Here is a 23,481-nt window from a genome sequence, read left to right as displayed (position 1 = left end):
TTTTTCCTCTTTGTGCATTTATTTTTATTTATTTGGCTGCACTGGGTCTTATTGTGACACGTGGGATCTTCAGTCTTCCTTGCGGGATGCGGAATCTTTCATTGTGACAAGTGGAATCTAGTTTCCTGACCAGGGATCGAACCTGGCAGCCCTGGATTGGGTGTGTGGGGTCTTAGCCCCTGGACCACCAGGGAAGTCCCCTGAATCCATACTTTAACAGTTGCTCAGCCACCCACCTGAACCTCTGCACAGGTTTGTGTCTTCTTTTCTGCCACAACCGTATCAAAACACCTTCACTCCGCTCAAGGCCCCACGTGCCCTCCTGACTCCCAGCCATGTCCTTGCCCTCGGCAGGTACCATGCACTGGTCAGGTCGGCTATGACACACCTCCAGAAGCCTTCTGTTTTTGTTCATGTCCAGGGCATTCGGGATAATGTAGACACGTCTTGGAGCAGTGATTTTTCAAAGCATGGTTCGTTGGACCCACAGCATCAGGTATAACCTCGTTGGAAATGCAGTTCTCATGGCCCACCCCAGATGCATGAAACAAGGAACTCTGGGAGTGGGCATGCTCCTCCGGTTTAACAAGCCCTCCAGCTGGTTCTGCTGCCACTAAATGAGCGTGAGAACCATTACCTTCAAATAAGACGCAACTTCTACTTCCTTTTTCAGCCTCGTGTCTTGCCAGCGTTGCCAATTTCTCCATTGTATTGTGCCCTCCCGGAGAAGGCAGTGGCACCCCGCTCCAGTACTCTTGCCTGGAAAATCCCATGGATGGAGGAGCCTGGTAGGCTACAGTCCATGGGGTCGCTAAGAGTCGGACACGACTGAAGTGACTTAGCAGCAGCAGCAGCAGCATTGTGCCCTCCGACCAAGGGGCGCTGTGCTGCTGATCGTTCCCTTACCCGATCAAGGTTCCTCTTGGTTCAGAGGTTTGCAGAGCTGCTACCTCGGCTTGGCAGTCGCCCTGTTATTTATTCCCCATCACCCTTCATCTCTCAACGTTCCGAACTTTAGGGACTTCCCCGTATCCTGCAGCTAATGTCTGTGTAGACAGACTGGGGACATGTCTCTCACATAATCAGCAGGGACCTCCAAGATTTTCAGATGAGGCACCCCATATAAATGTGGGGTGTCAGCTCTAGTTGTGCTGACTTACCTAACAGGTGACTCGAAGGAGAAGCCGCTATTAATATGAACTGTGTCTTTTCATTATTGTTTTGCAACTAAGGAAGGCTAAGTTACAACCCAGTCTGTGTTTCCAGTGTCCTTCTGTTCAACTCTTGCACATCTTACTCCTGTAGTGTGGATGGGTTATCAGCTTGGTTCAGAGAGCTTCGGGCTTCCCTGGTAGCTCAGCTGGTAAAGAATCTGCCTGCAATGTGGGAGACCTGGGTTTGATCCCTGGGTTGGGAAGATCCTCTGGAGAAGGGAAAGGCTACCCACTCCAGTATTCTGGCCTGGAGAATTCCACGGACTGTATAGTCCATGGGGTTGCAAAGAGTTGGACACAACTGAGTGACTTGCACTCACTCAGAGAGCTTCCGGTCGGGTTGGGGGAGGGGGCAGGGCAAGCTTTCTCTGAGTAACCTAGCTGCCCCTGTGTCCCCCGTTTGTAATTTCACAGAAACTACTCTCCCCAAAGTACTGGGCCTTCCTGAGCTACAGAATACCCTGTGTCATTCGAGTTAATGCTGATAGGAAGAGGTCTGAAGGTGGAGATTAATTTGAGGTGGCTCACCCCCTTGGGGTAATTTACCCCTTTCGTGTAGCCAAGCAATCAGCCAGAGCTAAGAAAATGACTTCCAAGTGGATGCTCGAATTTGAAATAATGACTCTGCTTGTGTGGGGAATGCGTTTAACTCAACCTGGCCATGCTGTAGAACCAGGCCCATCAACTTTCAACGGTCTCTCACCAGGCATTTTCAGTGTGATTCATTTCCCAGTGGTTTCTACCCAACTCTTAGCAAGGCTGAGGTTTTGTTGTCTCTCGAACATTTTGTTTGCTTCCCTGTAAGTGTGAAACATACCTGTGTTAGAACCTGACGGCATTCCTCAGTGTTTCCTGTACTGTTTTTAGATCTAGTGATGAGGTAACCTGAGACCTGGCCACCAAGAGGAGCAAGCGTTCATCACAGCCACTGTGACCCATTACTTGGAGCTGAACTCACAATTTTTCAGTTGTTCTAATTTCTGACATCACATGATCTTTCGACATTGATGGTTCCTGTAACAGCGGGAATATTTCAGAAGTTTTATGATAGCATTATCCATAAACTGTAGACAAGGAACAATGGGAGTTTATGATTCGACTTCATAACTGGCTGCAGGCTTTCTCTAGTTGTGGTGAGCGAGAGCTATTCTCTAGTCGCGGTGTGTGGGCTTCTCGTTACAGTGGTTTCTCTTGCTGCAGAGCATGGTCTTTAGAGCACGTGGGTTCACTAGTTCCAAAGCCCCACAGCATGTGAAATCTTCCTGGACCAGTGATCGAACCCATGTCCCCTGCACTGGCAGGCAGGTTCTTAGCCACTGGACCACCAGGGAAGTCCTCCAATTTTTCTTAAAATGTTACTTTTGTATCATGATACTTCCTCAAGTTGCCTTAAGCCTAATCTTATAATTTTCTTCAGTTTAACACTAAACCAGAATAAAGTTCTATAGGTTCTGCGTGCACTGTGAAAGTTGGAATTACGTCTTTAGATTTTCTGTTCCTTAACTACTCTTTGTTAGTCAGTTATTGAGAAATTTGTTTTCAATTCCTCCTAGTAATTCCTACTTTTGCCATGCATATCTTAAGGCAATGTTATTCAACCACATACAAATTCAGAATTGTTATAACTTTGGGATTAGGTATTAACCAGTTTATCCTTTATTTAGTTGTTTAGTTGGGCTTTCCGGAGAAGGCAATGGCACCCCACTCCAGTACTCTTGCTTGGAAAATCCCATGGACGGAGGAGCCTGGTAGGCTATACAGTCCATGGGGTCGCTAAGAGTCAGACACGACTGAGCAACTTCACTGTTGGTAAAGAATCTGCCTGCAATGCAGGAGACGCTGGTTTGATTCCTGGGTTGGGAAGATCCCCTGGAGAAGGAATAGCCTACCCAGTCCACTTTCTTGGGTTTCCTTTGTGGCTCAGCTGGTAAAGAATCCACCTGCAATGCGGGAGACCTGGGTTGGGATTTGTATTACTACTGCAACAAATCATTACAAATTTAATGGTTTAAAACACAACTTCTCTCACGCTTCTGTGTATTAGAAGTCTGACATGGGTCTCATGAGGCTAAAAGCCAGCTGTTACAGGACTGTGTCCCGTTTTGGAGGCTCTGGAAGTGAATCTCTTTTCTTGCCTTTTCTGGCTTCTAAAGGGCTTGCCAGGTGGCACTAGTGGTAACCCAGTTGTAGTGCTGGAGACATAGAAGACCCAGGTTTGATCTCTGGGTAGGGAAGATCCCCTGGAGCAGGAAATGGCAACCCACTCCAGTATTGTTGCCTGGAGAATTCCATGGACAGAAAGGAGCCTGGTGGGCTACAGTCCACAGGGTCGCAAAGAGTCACGACTTAGTGACTAAAGTGAAAGTCGCTCTGTCGTGTCTGACTCTTTGCGACCCCATGGACTGTATAGTCCATGAAATTCTCCAGGCCAGAACACTGGAGTGGGTAGCCTTTCCCTTCTCCAGGGGATCTTCTCAACCCAGGGATCGAACTTAGGTCTCCTGCAGGTGTTGTGTTTAGTGACTAAACAACAGAGCAAAAACCCTACACGAAGCCCCTCCGTATGCAAATTTTGTAGACCTGAAAGATTTTGGTTCAAGGAATTTGCCCAGTTTGCCCTTGGCTTGTCTTAGTAAGCCAAGTTGGAAACTCATTTGCAAAATTTAATGGTAAATTTTATGGTGAATCAACCGTAATGTCCCATAGTTCATCTTTAGTAGTATGAATTAATTATTAAAGGAAGACTGTTGCTCCAAAATCTGTCAGGTTAGAGTGTTGGGGAAGGACCAGGGTACTTCCAATCCTTCCTTTTAGTGTCTGTGTAACAGTTAAACTCTTTATGCCTCAATTTGGTGCAATGACTTCCCCTTCTGAAGTTGACACATGCTATGACAGAACAAACGGAGAAGGCAATGGCACCCCACTCCAGTACCCTTGCCTGGAAAATCCCATGGATGGAGGAGCTGGGTAGGCTACAGTCCATGGGGTCGCTAAGAGTCGGACACGACTGAGCGACTTCACTTTCACTTTTCACTTTCATGCACTGGAGAAGGAAATGGCAACCCACTCCAGTATTCTTGCCTGGAGAATCCCAGGGACAGCGGAGCCTGATGGGCTGCCGTCTATGGGGTCGCACAGAGTCGGACACAACTGAAGTGACTTAGCAGCAGCAGCATGACAGAACAAAACAAAAAAATCAATGCAAGTTAGAGTTCCCTCAAGACATCTTGAAGCATCATATGGTACTATGATACTTTTCTTTACTCTACAGTTATGCTGTTGATATAAATCAGATTGATTGTGAAATCAGCTGGCAGCTTCACAGTCTTTAGCAAGAGCCACCAAGGATCTGGACCTTTTAGGAAACTCAACAAAGCTTTTTTGGATGGATTAGCTGTGGCTGTCATTTGCATGTGAAATTGAGGCACTGATATCCCCCTCCCTTGGACTCTCTGGTAGCAGAAGCAGATTGCTGCAACTCTCAGCCAGCCTCTCTGTGACATATGACTTGTACAGACAGATACTAAGACTTAGGGGCCCAGCCTGGGGTCAGGGGCTGGAATAACTCCACCTGGGAGTCAGCCACCCACCTGCTGGCCTTTTCCTCATTAGCATTACTGCTCTCTTCTCTTCTGGACTAAACAGTGCCCACGAGCTAGTTTCCTGTTAGAATCCACAGAACTACTGGACCCACCATAGGCGATTATAAACACGGTTTATTTTTCTTTGGGTAGAATTCTAGCAAGACTGACCAATTGAAAAACAAAAACTCCCGAAGCTCAGTTAAATCAAACGAAGGATTAAGTGAAAACCGCAGCCAACAAAATCAATAAATCATTAACCGGAACAGACCGGTAGAGGCCTGTTGCCTGGCCTGCTTTGCCACGTGACGGAAGGCTCAGTGACTTGTGATGTAAAAGGAGAGTTGGTTCCCAGAGCGTGAACTCGTTTCTTTCCCTCAAGCTCTGAGGGTGAAGGGCTGGTGGTGATGCTCTGTCGCCACCTAGTGACGCATTCAGGTACACCACCTCCAAGGCTCAGCCAGCTCCGAGACCATCCTGGCATTCCCCAGAACAAAATCGGCTTGCTGTGGTGAAAACCAACTGCAACAAATCACACGTGACAGATCCCTAAAGACAGCGATTCCGAGATTTTCCCTGCCCTCTGATTCTCATGCCTTGATTGTGCTCATCTGGGGAAGGAAGTGAAGAGATCCGGGAAAATTTGTAATTTACTTGGGGAAGTTGGGATTTACCTGCTCAGGAGATCACGGGCGGGCTTCCCAGGTGGCGCTAGTGGTAAAGAACCCACCTGCCAAGGCAGGAGGTGTAAGAGACGTGTGTTCGATTCCTGGGTTGGCAAGATCCCCTGGAGGAGGGCATGGCAACCCACTGCAGTATTCTTGCCTGGAGAATCCCATGGACAGAGGAACCTGGCAAGAGTTGGACACAACTGAAGCAACTTATCACTCACACACGAGGTGAGGGGAAGTGAGCTAGGGGGAGGGAAGACCCGAGAAGCAGGGGGATGGTGCTCAGGAACCATTTCCAAGAGCCCTCTTGATGTTTGGTTTTTGGAGAGAGACAATGAGGGACTTAAGGGAGATGGGGGCTTAATAGGCATATTTAGAATACTTCGCTGTTTTCTCATTGTGGTTTTTGTTTTTTGACTTGTAATGGGTCACAGACCTAACCTAGATCTCAAATCAGTAGCAAGCAGGCTACTTTTCTTTTGGGTTACACACAAAAATACCACACCTCGTATAGTTATTTTGACATTTTAGGCAGCGACCCCATGGACTGTAGCCCGCCATGGTAAGGATTAGAGGGAATTAAGCTATTCTAAGGATGCTGAGATTGATAAATACTGACAAATTGATAAGTACTGACAAACTATTGATAAGTACTGACAAATATCTATCAGGCTTTCCTTATGTATCAGGCTCCCTTCTATTAATAAACTGTGCTCTGATGGAATAGAAAGGCGCGACATTGTGAAAGGCTGGGGAGAAGGGGGAGCAAAATGAGGTGGAAAGGAAGGATAGGTTGAAGTCACAAAGCAGCTGAAGGAGACCCTGAAGGAAGTAGAAAGTTATGAGCCAGGAGCCCTTGTCATGGACCACTGGCCAGCATCTGCCTCCTCACCGCTCCACTCGGTTCTGCTGGTGTCACAGTCAGAAGGGTAGGAACACTTTCTGTAAAGCAGTATGAGGTTCTCTTCCTGGGATTTACAAATATATGTTCTGTGTAAGATGAATAAGCTGTTGTTTTTCTCTGTAGAATTATATTACTATTAAATATGCCCACCATCCTTCCCATCCATGGGCTCATTGTCCATCCATCCTTCCATCTGTCCACCCATCCACTCATGCATTCATCCTTTATTCAAGTATTTAAGTCTGAGTCAGACAGTATGTGAAGTATTAAATATTCACTGATGCTCAGTATTCCAGGGAGTTCTTCCAGCGCCAGCCACACTCTTCTAAGCTCCAGAGAAGATGTTTCCATCTGTATTGCGAGGGGCCATAGCCTTGCAGAGCATGGGGCCACTGGTGGCCCATGTCACTCATAGAAAGAGCAGATGGCACGTCTCTCATTGTTTCTCACTCTCATGCCTTTTGCCCATTACCTCCAGGATTTCCCTATCATGGCTGAGGCCCAAAAACCTTCAGGACTTTGCATGAGCTTCCCCAGTGGCTCAGCGTTGCAGGAGACCTGGGTTCGATCCCTGGGTCGGGAAGATCCCCTGGAGAAGGGAATGGCTACCCACTCCAGTATTCTTGCCTGGAGAATTCCATGGACAGAGGAGCCTGGCAGGCTATAGTCCATGGGAGTCGCAAAGAGTTGGACATGACTGAGCCACTAACACACACACACACACACATATTTATGTATTACACAGTGAGCCACTAACACACACACACACACATATTTATGTATTACACATTTTTCTAAGGATAGAATTATACTGGGCCACTCGGATTAATATTCTGCCTATACCAGTGCTCAATTAAGAGGTTAAATGAGTGGACCCCAAGTGTATTTAGTCTGGAAAACCTTAAACTGAGGTCATTTCAGTGGGAGCATCACTGTTGAAACCTCTTATGTCCGATGCCTAGTCCAGGGAATTTTATGAAACGGCAAGGAAACAGGCCTAGAAGAGTCAGCCACTCTCTCAGTCGTTTCTGTAATTACTGAGGGAAGGAGAACCCTCATCCTCACACGGAAAGCCACGTGCACTTTCTGCTGCTGGGGAACTTCACTGTGTTTTCTTTGGTACCACCTTGAGGGTCACTGAGGGACGTGGGGTCTTCCCTGTCTGCCATCCGTGGAGAACAAAGTGCATAGCTGTTGTTCCAGTGGGCCCAGCTCTATCCTCTGTCTCCTGGGCGGGCACACAGACCTTCCCTTGGGGGAACAGCCCTTCTTTTATTCTCAGGACTCACCCCATCTGCTGAAACTGGAGGTGGGCATGTCACCTGTCCCTGGCCGGTAAGGGTGTCCTGTCCATCCCACGGGCGCTGTAATCGGTTGAAAGATGGATGTATGAAGGTTTTGCCCAGGAATTGGGAAAGAGACACTCTCTTTCTACCCGTGTGGCTAATTGGGTCAGTGTAAGCCTCCCGTAGCTGGGACCCTACTGTGAACAAGTCCTGCCCGTGAATGAAGTCAGAGAAGGTCGGTGCTGGGATGTTAGAGGATGAGGCAGCTGCCCTGATGTTCTGTGTTGAGCCAGTGAATTCAGTCGTAAGCTGGCCATGGACTCAGGCCTCCAGACTGAATAGTTATTCCAACAGGCTGTCAGTTCTCTGTTTTGACTGAGCCAGTTTAACTGGGTGTCTGTTGATGGCACCTGTGAGAAGAGTATCCAAAATAGAAAGTGTCTTGGTTTGGTAACTCAGGTTATTAGCATGGTACCAATGTGACCTCAGTGATGAATCTAGTTACTTCTTTGTTCAGGTAGCATTGCTGAGAGAAAGCTACGCTCCCTGAACATCATTGGCAAAGATAAGATTTTGAGAGAGCAAAAATGCCTTATTACAGACCCTTCAGAGAAGGCGATGGCACCCCGCTCCAGTACTCTTGCCTGGAAAATCCCATGGACGGAGGAGCCTGGTAGGCTGCAGTCCAAGGGGTTGCTAAGAGTCGGACGACTGAGCGACTTCACTTTCACTTTTCCCTTTTATGCACTGGAGAAGGAAACGGCAACCCACTCCAGTATTCTTGCCTGGAGAATCCCAGGGACGGCGGAGCCTGGTGGGCTGCCATCTATGGGGTCGCACAGAGTCGGACACGACTGAAGCGACTTAGCAGTAGCAGCCTCACAGTGAGCAGCGTAATTCAGTGCATTTCCTACTGATGATGGTTCAGCTTTGCCAACCGAATATACACAGAATTGAATGTTCTGGAAAGAATCTAGGGGGTACATTTGAAATGATAATAACTCATGTTTCAAAGGAAAAAAAACATTTTGACACTTTAGCCAACATGTGTCCTGAATTGCATTGGAATAATTGGTGTCACAAAACTGCTAAGAATACCGAAAAGTGATCGAATTGTAAATATCAAACGGATTATGGACCAAATATATTTTTCAAAATCATATGAGCTTTTAAAGGGAGGAGGGATCCAAATCTTTCAAATGGAAGTGACATTAACACTGAAAAATTGTACCTGATGGTAGTTTATTTTCCTGCAAAGTAATTGCAACAATAAATGGAAATTTTTCATTAACATTTTTCGGTATGAATAATGCCCAGTACTAATCCGATTTTAGAATTTTGTTATTTTTAAACAGTTTATAACAGAACCAATTTCAGTGATGCATTTTGATACAATATGTTGTAAGAAGAAAATTAAACTTATGACACAGAGGAGGTGTGAAATGTGCTCTATGAATAAACTGGAAGCGTATCTGCTTAATCTGAAGACAGATTGGGACATCTATCAATAACATGAGAGGAACGTTTCTCCCTGGCCTCATCTTCAAGCCAAATTGTCTAGTTTATATTTCCAGGATGTGAAGGCTGTCAATTCTGACAGATTTTTAAAAATCAGTATTTCATATAGAGTTTGAATTGTGGTCCTGAAACAATTGTGTTTTTTGAGAACCATTAGGATTCTGATAGCATTAAAAGTGGAATGCCACATAACTTAAACATGTGTTGAAGGGAGATTACATTTACATATAAAATATTCTCAAAGACCCAAGCATCTTTGATCATGATATATAAATTCCTTATGTCAACAGCCTTTTTTATCTTCCAACAACTGAAAAGTAACTCATTACTTTCTTTAATATCATATAATTATTGTGTAGTGAAACACAGTTAAACCAGTAGCCCCTCAAGGACTTTGGTGACAGGTATACATAAAGTTTATTATCCCAAAAGTTGCATTTCAAGTAGTGTAAATGACCTTGTTTGAGTAAAACACCCAGGCAATTAAACATCATTTGGTCTGACTTTGCTTTGGAGTGCCTTAAGAGAAAATTTTGTCATAGCTTTATCTCATTAATCATGCTTAATTTAGGCAAGCATAAACACAAAGATCATTTTCCTTCTTAAAATTTTTGTAGGGTGGATGCTGAGTTCCACATGGTCTTGGTGTTTTCAGACACACTACCTACATTTTTCTGACTCTTGGGTAAATTGGGTGCATTTCCCACAGACCACTGACTGTTTCTATTATTCTTTGTCAGCTCACATAGTTACTAGGTATAATTTCATTTACTTATTTAATAAACACTTATTGGGCACCCATGGAGCACGACACTATCTGAGATCTCAAGGACATCATAGTCTAGTGGAAGTCTAGATAAATGAACTTTCAATGATAGCTCAGTTTCAAGAGAGTTTCATTGTATAGGCAAGTCATATCTATTTAGGGGAGAGAAGGAAGAGAAAAAAGAGACAAGGAGGGGGTGATAGGGAGGGGAAAAAAGGTGGAAAGAGACAGTAGAGAATAGAAAGGGAGGAACAAAGGGAGAGTGAAATTTATTAGAGACCACACCCTAGAAAAGACACATCTTATACAGAAATGAGCTGATCTAGACAACATGTAGACCTACTTTTTGGCCAACACATTTCTTGCAAAAAAAAAGAAAAAGAATCCCTAAGACTTTCTATCTACAATGGCTCTTTTATACCTAAAGTTCTTAGTGACATATTACAATATCATCGAGATACAGGAACTCGAATCCCTAAGCCTGAAACCTTGCCAAGATGATGGGATTGGTGGGTTTCCAATCTCTTTCTGTTCTGGGTGTTGGAGTCCAGGCAGATGGAAGAGTAAGAGTGGGTGTAAGGGATGATAAGAGAGAGGAAGACTTCATATTTTCTGAGTCTTTTTGTAACATTTTATGCTTTATAGCCCAAAGAGTTTATTTTAATACTTCCTAGTGAATAAACAATTGTGTGTATAGCATGATGTTTGGTAAAATTTCCTTTATTTTTAACTTTGCTTTATTTCTGTTATAATATAAATTTGGTTTGGTCTCTGAGAAATTAGCAGGCCTACATAATAGTGAAAATAAGAGCAGAAAAGTGAAAAAGGATAAACATTCGACATTTGTTTACCCCATGTGGTAACAATAATGGTATGACTGCTCTTTGGAATCAGCTGATTTTTGAATGAACTAATAATAGTTATACCCATAATAAAGTCACAATCTAATGCTCTCCTCACCTTTACTAACTCTTGTGGTTTTTAAGTGCACAGATTCTTGCTCTAACTGTACTGTCCAGCATTTTAAATCTTGAGTCTGGTGGGAAAACTGATGAGAAATCTCAAACCATTAGCCTTTGGCTAGGATTGCCTTCTCAAAAGTTTAAAATAGTCTTTTTTCATCCTGTTTATCCCTTGGTGCTGTGTTTACTCACCAAAAATTGTCAAGGTTTCCTCTTATCCCCATTTTTCATAAAAACCTGTTCAGATGCTCCATTCACACCCCAGCAAACATGAACCCAGAAAGGTGTTTGAATCGTGATAAGAATTATAGCCTGCATCTAAAGGAATTGAACATATGTAAAGTGAAATGTGTGACAAAAATAGCAGAAAAGATGGTGGGGGATGGAATTATACTGTTGTAAGGTTGTTACCCTTCAGGTGATGTGACATTATATTACTGGAAGGTAGGCTGTGTGTGGTAAGTTACAGATGCATAGTGTAAACCCTAAGTCAATTACTAAGAAAATGAAACTAAGACATATAGCTAACAAGAAATTTAATAAATAAATAAAGTCATAAAAATGAAGTTCATCCAAAAGAAGACAGAAAAAGAAGAAAAATGGAGCAAAGAACAGATATGACAAATAAAAACAAATATCAAGATGGTAAATTTAAAAACCACCACATCAATAATTACATTAAATATAAATTGCATTACCATCCCATTTAAAAGGCAAAGATTGTTAACTGATTAAAAATAAAATAACAATATAAGAACCAATTATTTGCTATCTATTACACAGATAGATTTAAAGGAAAAGGATGGAAAAATATATTCCAGGTGAAAGTGTAAGTGAAGTCACTGAGTGGTGTCCGACTCTTTGCAACCGCATGGACTGTAGCCTGCTAGGCTCCTCCGTCCATGGGATTCTCCAGGCAAGAATACTGGAGTGGGTTGCCATTTCCTTCTCTAGGGGATCTCCCTGACAGAGGGATCGAACCCAGGTCTCCCGCACTCCAGGCAGACTCTTTACTGTCTGAGCCACCAGGGTCTCTATATTCCAGGTAAACATTAATAAAAAGAAAGTTGAAGTGGCTGTTAATATCATACAAAGATGATTTCAGAATCATGACTATTTCAAGGGATAAAGAGATTCATTTCATAATGATAAAGGGGTCAATTCATTAAGAGGATATAATAGTTCTTAAAAAAGAGGATATAATTGTTCTAAATGTTTATGTACATATAGCATGGTTTCAAATATGTGAAGCAGAAATGGACAGAACTGAATAGATAAACAACTCCACAATTACAGTTGGAGATTCAATACCTGTTAATATGATTACTGAGACAAGTAGATAGAAAATTAGTAAGGATATAGATACTTGAAAAACATCATCAACCATCTTGATCAAATTAATATTTATCTGTAATTGTTTTAACGCTTCATCCAACAGCAAGACAACACACATTCTTTTTGGATGTGCACAGAACATTAAAAAAATAGGTCACATTTTGCGCCATCAAATAGATTTTAACAAATTTAAAAGTACTGAAGTTATATAGCATGTGTTCACAGACCATACTGGAACTCAGCTAGAAATCAATTCCAGAAAGAGATCTTGGAACTGTCTATTATGGGAAACAAAATCACACACTTTGGAATAGCCTATGGGTGAAAGAAGAGATCATAAGGGAAACTAGAAAATAGTTCGAACTGAATGAAGATGAAAACATGACATCATTATTTGTGGAATGCAGTGAAATCAGAGTTAGAGAAAAATTTATAGTATTAAATACTTATGTTAGAAAATAGAATAATGTACAATTAATTTCCTAAGCTTCCACATCAAGAAAACAGAAAAAAGAAATTTAATTGCAAACTAAGTAGAAGAAAGGACATAATAATCAGAGCAAATAAAAATGAGAGATTTAAAAAAAGAATAGTGAAAGTCAGTGAAACCGAGACTTGTTCTTTGAGATTAATAAAATGAAAAAATTTCTAGTAGAACAATCAGGAAGAGAGAGAACAGAAATTACCAGTATCAAGAGTGAGAGAGGGAACACCATTAAAAGAACATTGAAAGGATGGTAAGAGAATATTATTAACAACTCTACTCCAATGAATTTGATAAGTTATATGAAATGGATAAACTCTTTGAAAAACAACAGCTACCAAAGCTCACTCAAGAAGTAATAGATAAACTAAATAAACCCTTATTTATTACATAAGTTGTAGCTAAAAGCCTTTCTAAAAGAAGATTTAATGACAAAGTGCTTTTGTTAATGATTTATACCAAACATCTAAGGAAAGGAATAATGTATATTATAAGCAAAGTTTTTCAAAGAGGAAGAAGGAAGAAATTCTTTCTGACTCATTCTACGAGTACAGAATTTCCCTGAAAGTAAGTCAGTACAAGAAAGAAAGCTATTAGCTAATATCCCTTACAAATTTAGATAGAAAAATTCTAAAACAAATTTCAGCAAGCCAATCCACCAATATATTAAAGGGATTATACATCATGACCAAGTAGGGAAAGATTCATTTAACATTTGAGAAGCACCTTATTAACAGAATAAAAAGATTATGGGAAACCTATGTATCTTTCACACAGCTTTGCTGTGAACCTAAAACTGCCCTAAAAAAATAAAGTCTACTTTAAAAAAAGAAAAGAAAAAAGAAATCATATGGTAATTTTAGTAGGGAGAGAAAAAGCATGTGACAAAATCCAGTATTTATTCATGATTAAAACTCCCAGGAACTAAGAGTCGAAGGGAACTTTTTCATTCTGATAAAGAAAATTGTGAAAAACCCACAGTTAACAAAATACTTAAAGAATATTCTCCTCCTAAAATCAGGAATAAAGCAAAGATGTCCCCTCCCACCTCCTTTATTCAACTTTGTATTGGAGGTTCTAGCCAGTGCAACAAGTCAAGAAAAAGAAATATTAATAAAAGGTAAACAGGTCATAAAGGAAGAGATATTATTTTATTTTATCCAAACATAATATCAGTGTAGGTGAGGATTTGGAGCAACTGCAATTCTAATACACTGCTGGTGGGATTAAAAATGATACTACCATTTGGAAACAGGCCATTTCTTGAATGTTATACATATACCAACGACTCAACCTAACAGCTTCACTCCTGGGAATTTACCTAAGAGAAAAGTAAATATCTATTTACAGTAGCCAGGACATGGAAGCAAACTGTATGTCCATTGACAGATGAATGGATAAAGAGGAATGTGGTACATATATACAGTGGAATATTACTCAGCCATAAAAGGAATGAAATTGGGTCATTTGCAGTGATGTGGATGGACCTAGAGTCTATCATACAAAGTGAAGTAAGTCAGAAAGAGAAAAATAAATATCATATGTTAATGCATATATATTGACTCTAGAAAAAGGGTACAGATGAACCTATTTGCAGGGGCAGGAATAGAGATGCAGAGAGAGAGAGAGAACAGGCTTGTGGATGTAGCAGGGGAAGGAAATGGTGGGACAGTTTGAGAGAGTAACATTGACATATATACATGACCTTTTGTAAAACAGATAGCTAGTGGGAAGCTGCTGTATAGCAGAGGGAGCTCAACTTGGTGCTCCGTGATGACCTAGAGCCGTGGGATGAGGGGGAGGGAGAAAGACTCAAAGAGGAAGGGGACATGTATATACGTATAGCTGATTCATTTTATTATACAGCAGAAACACAACATTGTGAAGCAATTATACTCCAATAATTAAAAATAGTGTCTCTACAAAGACTTAAACATGCTTATTTGTACCAGGTATATTTGTAATAGCCAAGTACTTGAAACTCAAATATTTATCCAAAGGTGAGTGGATCAACAAATTGTGGCATGTCCCTACACTGCAGTGTTAACTTATCAATGAAGTGAAGTGACAGGCGCTCAGTCGTGTCCAACTCTTTGTGATCCCATGGACTATATACAGTCCATGGAATTCTCCAGGCCAGAATACTGGAGTGGGTAGCCGTTCCCTTCTCCAGGAGGTCTTCCCAACCCAGGAGTCGAACCGGGGTCTCCTGCATTGCAGGTGGATTCTTTACCAGCTGAGCCACTAGGGAAGTCCTACTTATCAATAAGGAGCAACAAAATATTGATAAATATAACAGCATGGAAGAATTTTAAAATCACTATGCTCTAGCCAGGTAAGGCTACATACTGTATGATTTCATTTTTATAGAATTCTAGAAAATGCAAACTAATCTCTATTGACAGAAAGCGGAGCACTGGTTACCTGGCGATGAGAGGGGGAGGAGAAGATGGAGGTGGCTTAGGTGCATGAGGAAACTTTAGGGGATAATAAGATTTCCTTAATTGTGGTGATAGTTGTTTTTTGTGTGTGTGTGCATAAGCTGAAGCTCATGGAATGGCGTAGTTTATTAAATATATGTGGCTTATGATACATCAACTGCATCTCAATAAAGCTGTTATGAAATCAGCATTCATAAAGCAGAAGACAGAGGAGGATGTTCAGTTTTTCCTGATGCTCCTGGAAATTTCATCAAGTCAACTGTTACCTGTACTGCCTACATCCAAGTTTGGCCCTATTTTGGTGTAGAAAAATAGCTAATTCGAGTCCAGGTTTCCTGTTTGGGAGATTTCTGAACATGCAATGTGTTTATTTCAGAGGGGCCAAGTATTTCCACATCACCTTGCTGTAGCCAGTCCTCAAAAGAAACTGACAGTAACTTTGGAGTTAAGTTCCTTATTCAAATAGCAGGGGATCAGGTGTGAGGCAGCTTAGAGCTCTTAATTTTAATCTTATTTCTCCCCCAAATGAAATATATACCCTGTGTTGATGCTTTGGAACATTGAGAAGAACACAGATGGTAAATTGAATTTGGGGAGGAGGAATGTTCTATATAACTCCTAAATGCCAGCTTCAAAACACTAGATGGCTCCTCTAATGTGTTTTAGATTGGAGTTAAAAATAAGGCCCCTCATCAGAATTATTGAGAAAGATGACAATCATTTTTCAAGCGACGGGTTCATCCATATGGGCTGTAACTGATGAAGAAAAGGAAAATGCAGTGCAGACTGACTAAAACACTTTTAGAGGTTAGAATTTTTGGCTGTTTCTTTCTCATGAAGGCTAATACACACTGTGTAGAACCTAGTGGCTTTGTTGCTAATGAAAAATTTAGGAATATGTTTTAAAGAAATGAACATGTATTGTTTCAGAAAAGAAACAAAGAATATAGAAAAAAATTAAAAACATGTATTGACAGCTGGTGTTGGAGAGTTGCAGAATACACCACCCCCAAACATGACTGTAGGAGTTCAGGGCGTGCCTCCCCTAGATATACCACTTTGGTATACTGGTTAATTTGGGCCATACTCACTAGAAAAACAGCACATGCAGGGAGAGGTGTTCTTTGAACTCACCTACCTGCCTGAAGACCAATCCTCCAAAAAGAACTCAACTGTCCTAGTTCAACTCTTTAGGAGTTTCATGAACTAGGGGAGACTGACTTTTGTTACAGAAGGGGTTACCAGGAGTTGACCCCACACCCAGACCAACTTCTTCACAAGCTATCATACCTCCTGTCTGTTCTTCCAAGGGCTCATTCATCTTTCCCAAACATCATTTACTCTCTGCTTGAGAGACCTATATCCTGCCCTGCCTTCTGTATTAAGGTGGTATTATTTAAGCCTGAATCCTAAACCACCTTGGAGTCACTCACTGTTTCCTGGATGTTTTCTGTATATGCATGAGGAATATGTGTTAATAAACTACAGAGTGTTTTTCTTGTGTTAATCTTTTATAGTTATTATTTTCCTTTAAAAATTATTTATTTTTATTTATTTTAATTGGAGGATAACTGCTTTACAATATTGTGTTGATTTCTTCCATACATCAACATGAATCAGCCGTAGGTATACATATGTCCCCTCCCTTTTGAACCTCCCTCCCATCTCCCACCCCATCCCACCCCTCTAGATTGTCACAGAGCACCGGGTTTGAGCTCCCTGGGTCATATAGCAATTCCCACTGTCGATCTATTTTACATATGGTAATGTATATGTTTCTGTGCTACTCTCTTAATTCGTTCTCCTTCCTCCACTGTGTCCACAAGTCTGTTCTCTATGTCTGTAACTCCACTGCTGCCCTGCAAACAGGTTCATCAGTACCATCTTTCTGGATTCCATATATATGTGTTAATATACGATATTTGTTTTTCTGACTTACTTCACTCTGTATAATAGGCTCTAGTTTCACCCACCTCATTAGAACTGACTCAAATGCATTTCTTTTTATAGCTGAGTAATATCCCATTGTATGTATATACCACATCCTTCTTTATCCATTTGTCTATTGATAGACATCTAGGTTGCTTCCATGTCCTAGCTACTGTAAATAGCACTGCAGTGAGACTGGAGTACACGTGGCTTTTTCATTTATGGTTTTCTCAGAGTGTATATCCAGTAGTGGGATTGTTGGGTCATATGGTAATTTTATTTCTAGTTTTTAAAGGAATCTCCATACTGTTCTTCACAGTGGCTATATCAGTTTACATTCCCACTAACAGTGCAGGAGGGTTCCCTTTTCTCCACACCCACCAGCATTTATTGTTTGTAGATTTTTTTTGATGATAGCCATTCTGACTGCTGTGATGTGATACCTCAATGTAGTTTTGATTTGCATTTCTCTAATAATGAGTGATGTTGAGCACCTTTTCATGTGTTTATTAGCCATCTGTGTGTCTTCTTTGGATAAATGTCTGTTTAGGTCTTCTGCCCATTTTCTGATTGGGCTGTTTGTTTTCCTGATATTGAGCTGTATGAGCTGCTTATATATCCTGGAGATGAATCCTCAGTCAGTTGTTTCATTTGCAGTTGTTTTCTCCCATTCTGTTCAGTTCAGTTCAGTTCAGTTGCTCCGACTCTTGTGTCCGACTCTTTGCAACCCCATGGACTGCAGCACGCCAGGCCTCCCTGTCCATCACCAACTCCCAGAGCTTGCTCACACTTATGTCCATTGAGTTGGTGATGCCATCCAACCATCTCATCCTCTGTTGTCCCCTTCTCCTCCCGCCTTCAATCTTTCCCAGCATCAGGGTCTTTTCCAGTGAGTCAGTTCTTTGCATCAGGTGGCCAAAGTATTGGAGTTTCAGCTTCAACATCGGTCCTTCCAATGAATATTCAGGACTGATTTCCTTTAGGATTGACTGGTTTGATCTCCTTGCAGGCCAAGAGATTCTCAAGAGTCTCCTCCAACACCACAGTTCAAAGCATCAATTCTTTGGTGTTCAGCTTTCTTTATAGTCCAACTCTCACATCCATACATGACTACTGGAAAAACCATAGCCTTGACTAGACAGACCTTTGTTGCCAAAGTAATGTCTCTGCTTTTTAATATTCTGTCTAGATTGGTCATAACTTTTCTTCCAAGGAGTAAGCGTCTTTTAATTTCATGGCTGCAGTCACCATCTGCAGTGATTTTGGAGCCCCCCCCCAAATAAAATCTGTCACTGTTTCCACTGTTTCGCCATCTATTTGCCATGAAGTGATGGGACCAGATGCCATGATCTTCGTTTTCTGAATGTTGAGCTTTAAGCCAACTTTTTCACTCTCCTCTTTCACTTTCATCAAGAGGCTCTTTAGTTCTTCTTCACTTTCTGCCATAAGGGCGGTGTGATCTGCATATCTGAGGTTATTGATATTTCTCCAGGCAATCTTGATATCCAGCCCAGCATTTCTCCCATTCTGAGGGTTGTCTTTTAATCTTGTTTATTATTTCCTTTGATGTACAAAAGCTTTTAAGTTTAATTAAGTCCGATTTGCTTATTTTTATTTCTGTTACTCTAGGAGAGGGGTCATAGAGGATCTTGCTGTGATGTATGTCAAGGAGTGTCCTGCCTGTGTTATCCTCTAAGAGCTTTATAATTTCTGGACTTACATTTGAGTCTTTAATCCATTTTTCTGTATGGAGTTAGAAAGTGTTCTAGTTTCATTCTTTTACACATAGCTGTCCGGTTTTTCAGCACCACTAATTGAAGAGGCGGTCTTTTCTCCATTGAATAGTCTTCCCTCATTTGTCAAATATAAGATGCCCATGGGTGTGTGGGTTTATCTCTGGGCTTTCTATCTTGTTCCATTGGTCTGTATTTCTGTTTTTGTGCCAGTACCATACTGAATTGATGACTGTAGCTTTGAAGTATAGTCTGAAGTCAGGAAGGTTGATTCCTTCAGCTCTGTTTTTCTTTCTCAAGATTACTTTGACTCTTTGAGGTCTTTTGTGTTTCCGTAACAAATTGTGAAATTTTTTTGTTCTAGTTTTGTGAAAAATACCATTGGTAGTTTGATAGGGATAACACTGAATTTGTAGATTACTTTGGGTAGTATAGCCATTTTTACAATATTGATTCTTCCAATCCAAAGAGATGTTATATCTCTCCTTGTATAATTTTTTTTTTTAATTTTTGGTCATGCTGTGTGGCTTGCAGTATCTTAGTTCCCCAACCAGGGATTGAGCCAGGCAGTGAAAGCACTGAGTCCTAACCACTGGACAACCAGGGAATTTCCAATAATTGATCTTTTATTATAGGGGTCTCAGAAGGGTAGAAGGAAATTTATTTTTCCTCTCCTAAGTGTGAAAATAATAAATACTATTAATATTAAAAGCTGAAATGACTACTCTTTAACTTTTCCTGAAATACTGAGAATGTTTTACAACCAAGATTGCTGAATTTTCTGAGGAGCCAGACACATGCACTGGCTAAAAGTTTAGCGAAACTGATAAAGAAGAACAAGCACAGGCTTTGGAATTACTCATTCTCAGATGTTGTTAAAAGTGTGAATTTACCTCATTTTTTCTCATTTTTCTCATCTGTAAAATGGCTTATCTCCACTAATGAGCAGACTTCACTCTCTTTGTGTGTATGTAGTAGAAAAATCTATACCTAAGCTACATTTGCATGGTGCCTTATTACAGTTCATAAAACATTTTCATATTTATGAGTAATTTGTACTTTTTTATTTTTAAAAAAGGTATGTACATTTTCTTGAAATACCACACAAACACACAATATGTAAGCAGATATAAAAGTGGGTTTGTTCTGGTTGAACAAGGGGTGGATTTTTAACACTTCCAATGCCCACACCCACATCTACACCTTTTTTTCCCCTTGTATGGTTCCTGTCTGTGTAGCACAGTTTGAAAACCTCGCTGTACATCATTCCATTTGATCAAATTTAGGACTCAGATAGACATTATATATAATAGAGAATCTTAGAAGCCAAAGAATTGTGTTTCCACTAAGATTACGTATATATACTTCTTAAGGGGCTTTATTCTAAGAGAATAAGGTCTGAATTCAGGAAATAAGCTATGGTGATGAGCAAAGGGATATTTTTTCCAGCTGGTCTACTGATTCATTCTCTCTCTCCATTTCCCTGTCTCCAAAATGCTTATATTAACTAATCGCAACCTCCCTTCTGTTTTCAGTGATACCAGCAAAGGGATTCAAGTTCACTGTGAATCATTATGCAAAGCCAGAGAGAAATAGCGAACCTAATTTGAAAATGGGTGTGGGTAAAGAAATTTTCTTCTATCTTAGATAAGCCAACCCTTTCCTTGATGCCAATTTTTATATAAATCTTGGCTTAATGACTAATAATGGAGTTATCTAACTTTGGGGGTTGGTAAAAAAGAAATTGTTAGTGGGATTGCTCCCAGGAGGTTCTTCTAAAGCCACCGAACCCCTTTTTTCCAGTAGAGGCAGTGTTGTCCCCTGCTTCAAGCGCTGTGGGATGCTCTTCCTGGAAAATGGTTTTGGCGCAAGCTTCTTAAAACGCCACAGGGACAGGCAGATCGCGTACAAACTTATGATCTTTAGAGACACGCTAAGCCTGCAGGTGGCTGTGCTCCAAGAACTAGGTTATTCATACCGGAGACCTTCGGTGCTTTCGCTCCTGACACCTGCTTCTGTTAATTAGAAAATTCAATTCAGGATTTTGGGTCTGGTGTGTTAGGTTCTGACTGGGCACCAAGTCTCACCGTGGGTTGGGCTACAGAGAAACCTTGTTTTCAAGGCTCTTGTTTTCCAGGAGATGGATGAGTCAGTCTTGGGTCTCTATGTCCTCCCTTCTGTTGCCTAAACTTAGTAACTCATCAAGGAGAGGAAGGGAAGGTGCACAGAAAAGCCTGTCTGTGTTGGCAGCTCCAGCAGGAGATTTGGTGTAAGACAGAGGTGGTGGAACTTTTTGGTTGTGGACAGTTTCTGGGTGAGGAGGTGATTTCAGGTATCCATTTTTTTTCCCTATATATTTCAGACTCTTGGACGAAGTTGTCAGTATACTCATCTAGGACAGTGAATTCCAGACTTTTGAATTTTTATGGACCAAGAAAACGTCTAAAAAGCTTTGGGGATCAACAGAAGTTGCTGGATTTCTGTATTTAGCCAAATAAGGCCTTTTAAAAAACTACTTTTGCCATGTAAATATTAACGTTAATTTCCCAATGTTGATGGTTGTAGTTTGGTTATGCAGGAAAATTTCTTCGTCTTAATACTGAAGTGCTTACGGCTTCAGGTCAGCAGCTTAGTCTCAGTGGTCCAGGGGGGGAAATTGCTTATCCTGTGCTTGTAATATCAATAGCCTCAGATACGCAGATGACACCACCCTTATGGCAGAAAGTGAAGAAGAACTAAAGAGCCTCTTGATGAAACTGAAAGAGAAGAGTGAAAAAGTTGGCTTAAAACTCAACATTCAGAAAACTAAGACCATGGCATCTGGTTCCATCAATTCATGGCAAATGGATGGGGAAACAATAGAGGCAATGACAGACTTTATTTTTGGGGGCTCCAAAATCATTGCAGATGGTGACTGCAGCCATGACACTTGCTCATTGGAAGAAAAGCTATGACAAACCTCGACAGCATATTAAAAAGCAGAGACATTAATTTGCCAACAAAGGTCCGTCTAGTCAAAGCTATGGTTTTTCCAGTAGTCATGTATGGATGTGAGAGTTGGACTATAAAGACAGCTGAATGCTAAAGAACTGACCGTCAGACCACCGTCAGAGGCCAGGCCAGCTTCAGCAGAGATGGCTGGTGGGTTGCCGTCATGGCAGCAACATCTTCCAGACAGAATCAGGGTGAAGTGAGCCTGTGCTGGACAAATAGGAGGGTTGGGGGCAGCTAGGATCATGAAAGCAAAGGCATTGGAGGTGGCCTGGGAGGGCTTTCATGATCACTAAAAGAATGGCAACCTGACTCTTCCCAGAGAGGGGAGGAGCTTTGCAGAATCCATTTCCAGGATTCTGCTTATTAGACAACAGGGTCCAAGACTGTTTTTTTAAATTAGCTAGCTTCATTTTAAAAATATTTATTTGGTTGCAATGGGTCATAGTTGTTGCACACGGGATCCCTTTATTTGAGGCATGTAAACTCATAGTTGCGGTCTGGGATCTAGTTTCCTTATCAGGAATTGAACCCAGGCCCCCTGCATTGGGAGGTTGCAGTCTTAGCCACTGGACCATCAGGGAAGTCCTTGTAAACTCTATTTTTTGGAGTAGTTGTAGGTTACAGATAAATTGTTCAGAAAGTATAGAGTTCCTATATAAACTCATCACCCCAACCAACAGTTTCCCCTGTGATTAACATCTCCTTAACATCTCCATAACAGCCTCCTTCTCCCCCAAACTCCTGGTAACCACTGATCTTTTCATTATCGTTGTAGTTTTGCCTTTTCCAGAATGTCATGTAGCTAGACTTACAGAGAATGTAGTCTTTTTAGAATGACTTCATTCACTTAGCAATATGTATGCATTTAACCTCCTCCCCACCCGTGGCCTTTCTTTGATAGCTCATTTCACTCTTTTGATAGCTTCCTTTTTTCCTTCACTCTTTCTTCCTCTCAGTTGTTTTCAATTGTGGTAACACGTCTGTTGGGTTTCCCTAGTGGCTCAGCAGTGAAGAACACGCCTGCCAATGCAGGAGATGCAGGTTCGATCCCTGGGTCGGGAAGATCCCCTGGAGAAGGAAATGGCAACCCACTCCAGTGTCTTTGCCTGGAGAATCCCGTGGACAGAGGAACCTCATGGGCTACAGTCCTGGGGTCTCAAAGAGTTGGACGTGACTGAGCGACTAGCACTTGCTTGGCTTATTGCACTTAGCGTAAGGTCTTCAGTGTTCTTCCGTATTGTAGCATGTGTCACAATTTCTTCCCTTTTTAAGGCTGAAAACATTGTATGGATAATGCCATGCTTTGTTTATCCATTCCTCTGAATGGACACTTGGGTTGCTTTCATCTTTTGGCTATGGAAAATAATACTTCTATGAACATGACTGTGCAGGCATCTCTTTGAGACCCTCATGCTGAGTCACACAGTAATTCTGAATATACATATGTGTGTGTATGTATATCTGTGCTCAGTCACTCAGTCGTGTCTGATTCTTCATGACCCCATGGACTGTAGCCCACTAGACTCCTCTGTCCATGGGGTTCTCCAGGCAAGAATACTGGAGTGGGTTGCCTTTTCCTTCTCCAGGGGATCTTCCTGACACAGGGATCGAACCCGAGTCCTCTGCATCTCCTGCATTGGTAGGCAGATTCTTTACCACTGTG

At 41.5% G+C, this 23,481-nt stretch overlaps 1 long non-coding RNA gene across 1 annotated transcript; it reads left to right on the top strand.

Annotated features, from left to right (window-relative positions):
* The first annotated feature begins 101 nt into the window (after positions 1 to 101).
* LOC145529141 (uncharacterized) lies at positions 102 to 2,677 on the top strand. The gene is made up of 3 exons (XR_014070956.1): positions 102 to 252; positions 422 to 496; positions 674 to 2,677. It is a non-coding gene; the product is annotated as an uncharacterized LOC145529141 (long non-coding RNA).
* Positions 2,678 to 23,481: the final 20,804 nt, after the last annotated feature.

The sequence above is a fragment of the Giraffa tippelskirchi genome, chromosome 12 (assembly GCF_054371585.1).
Source record: "Giraffa tippelskirchi isolate mGirTip1 chromosome 12, T2T-mGirTip1v1.2.pri, whole genome shotgun sequence".
Taxonomy (NCBI): Eukaryota; Metazoa; Chordata; class Mammalia; order Artiodactyla; family Giraffidae; genus Giraffa; species Giraffa tippelskirchi.
The sequence above is the reverse complement of the archived record's forward strand: the minus strand, read 5'-3'. Positions and strand labels throughout refer to the sequence as shown.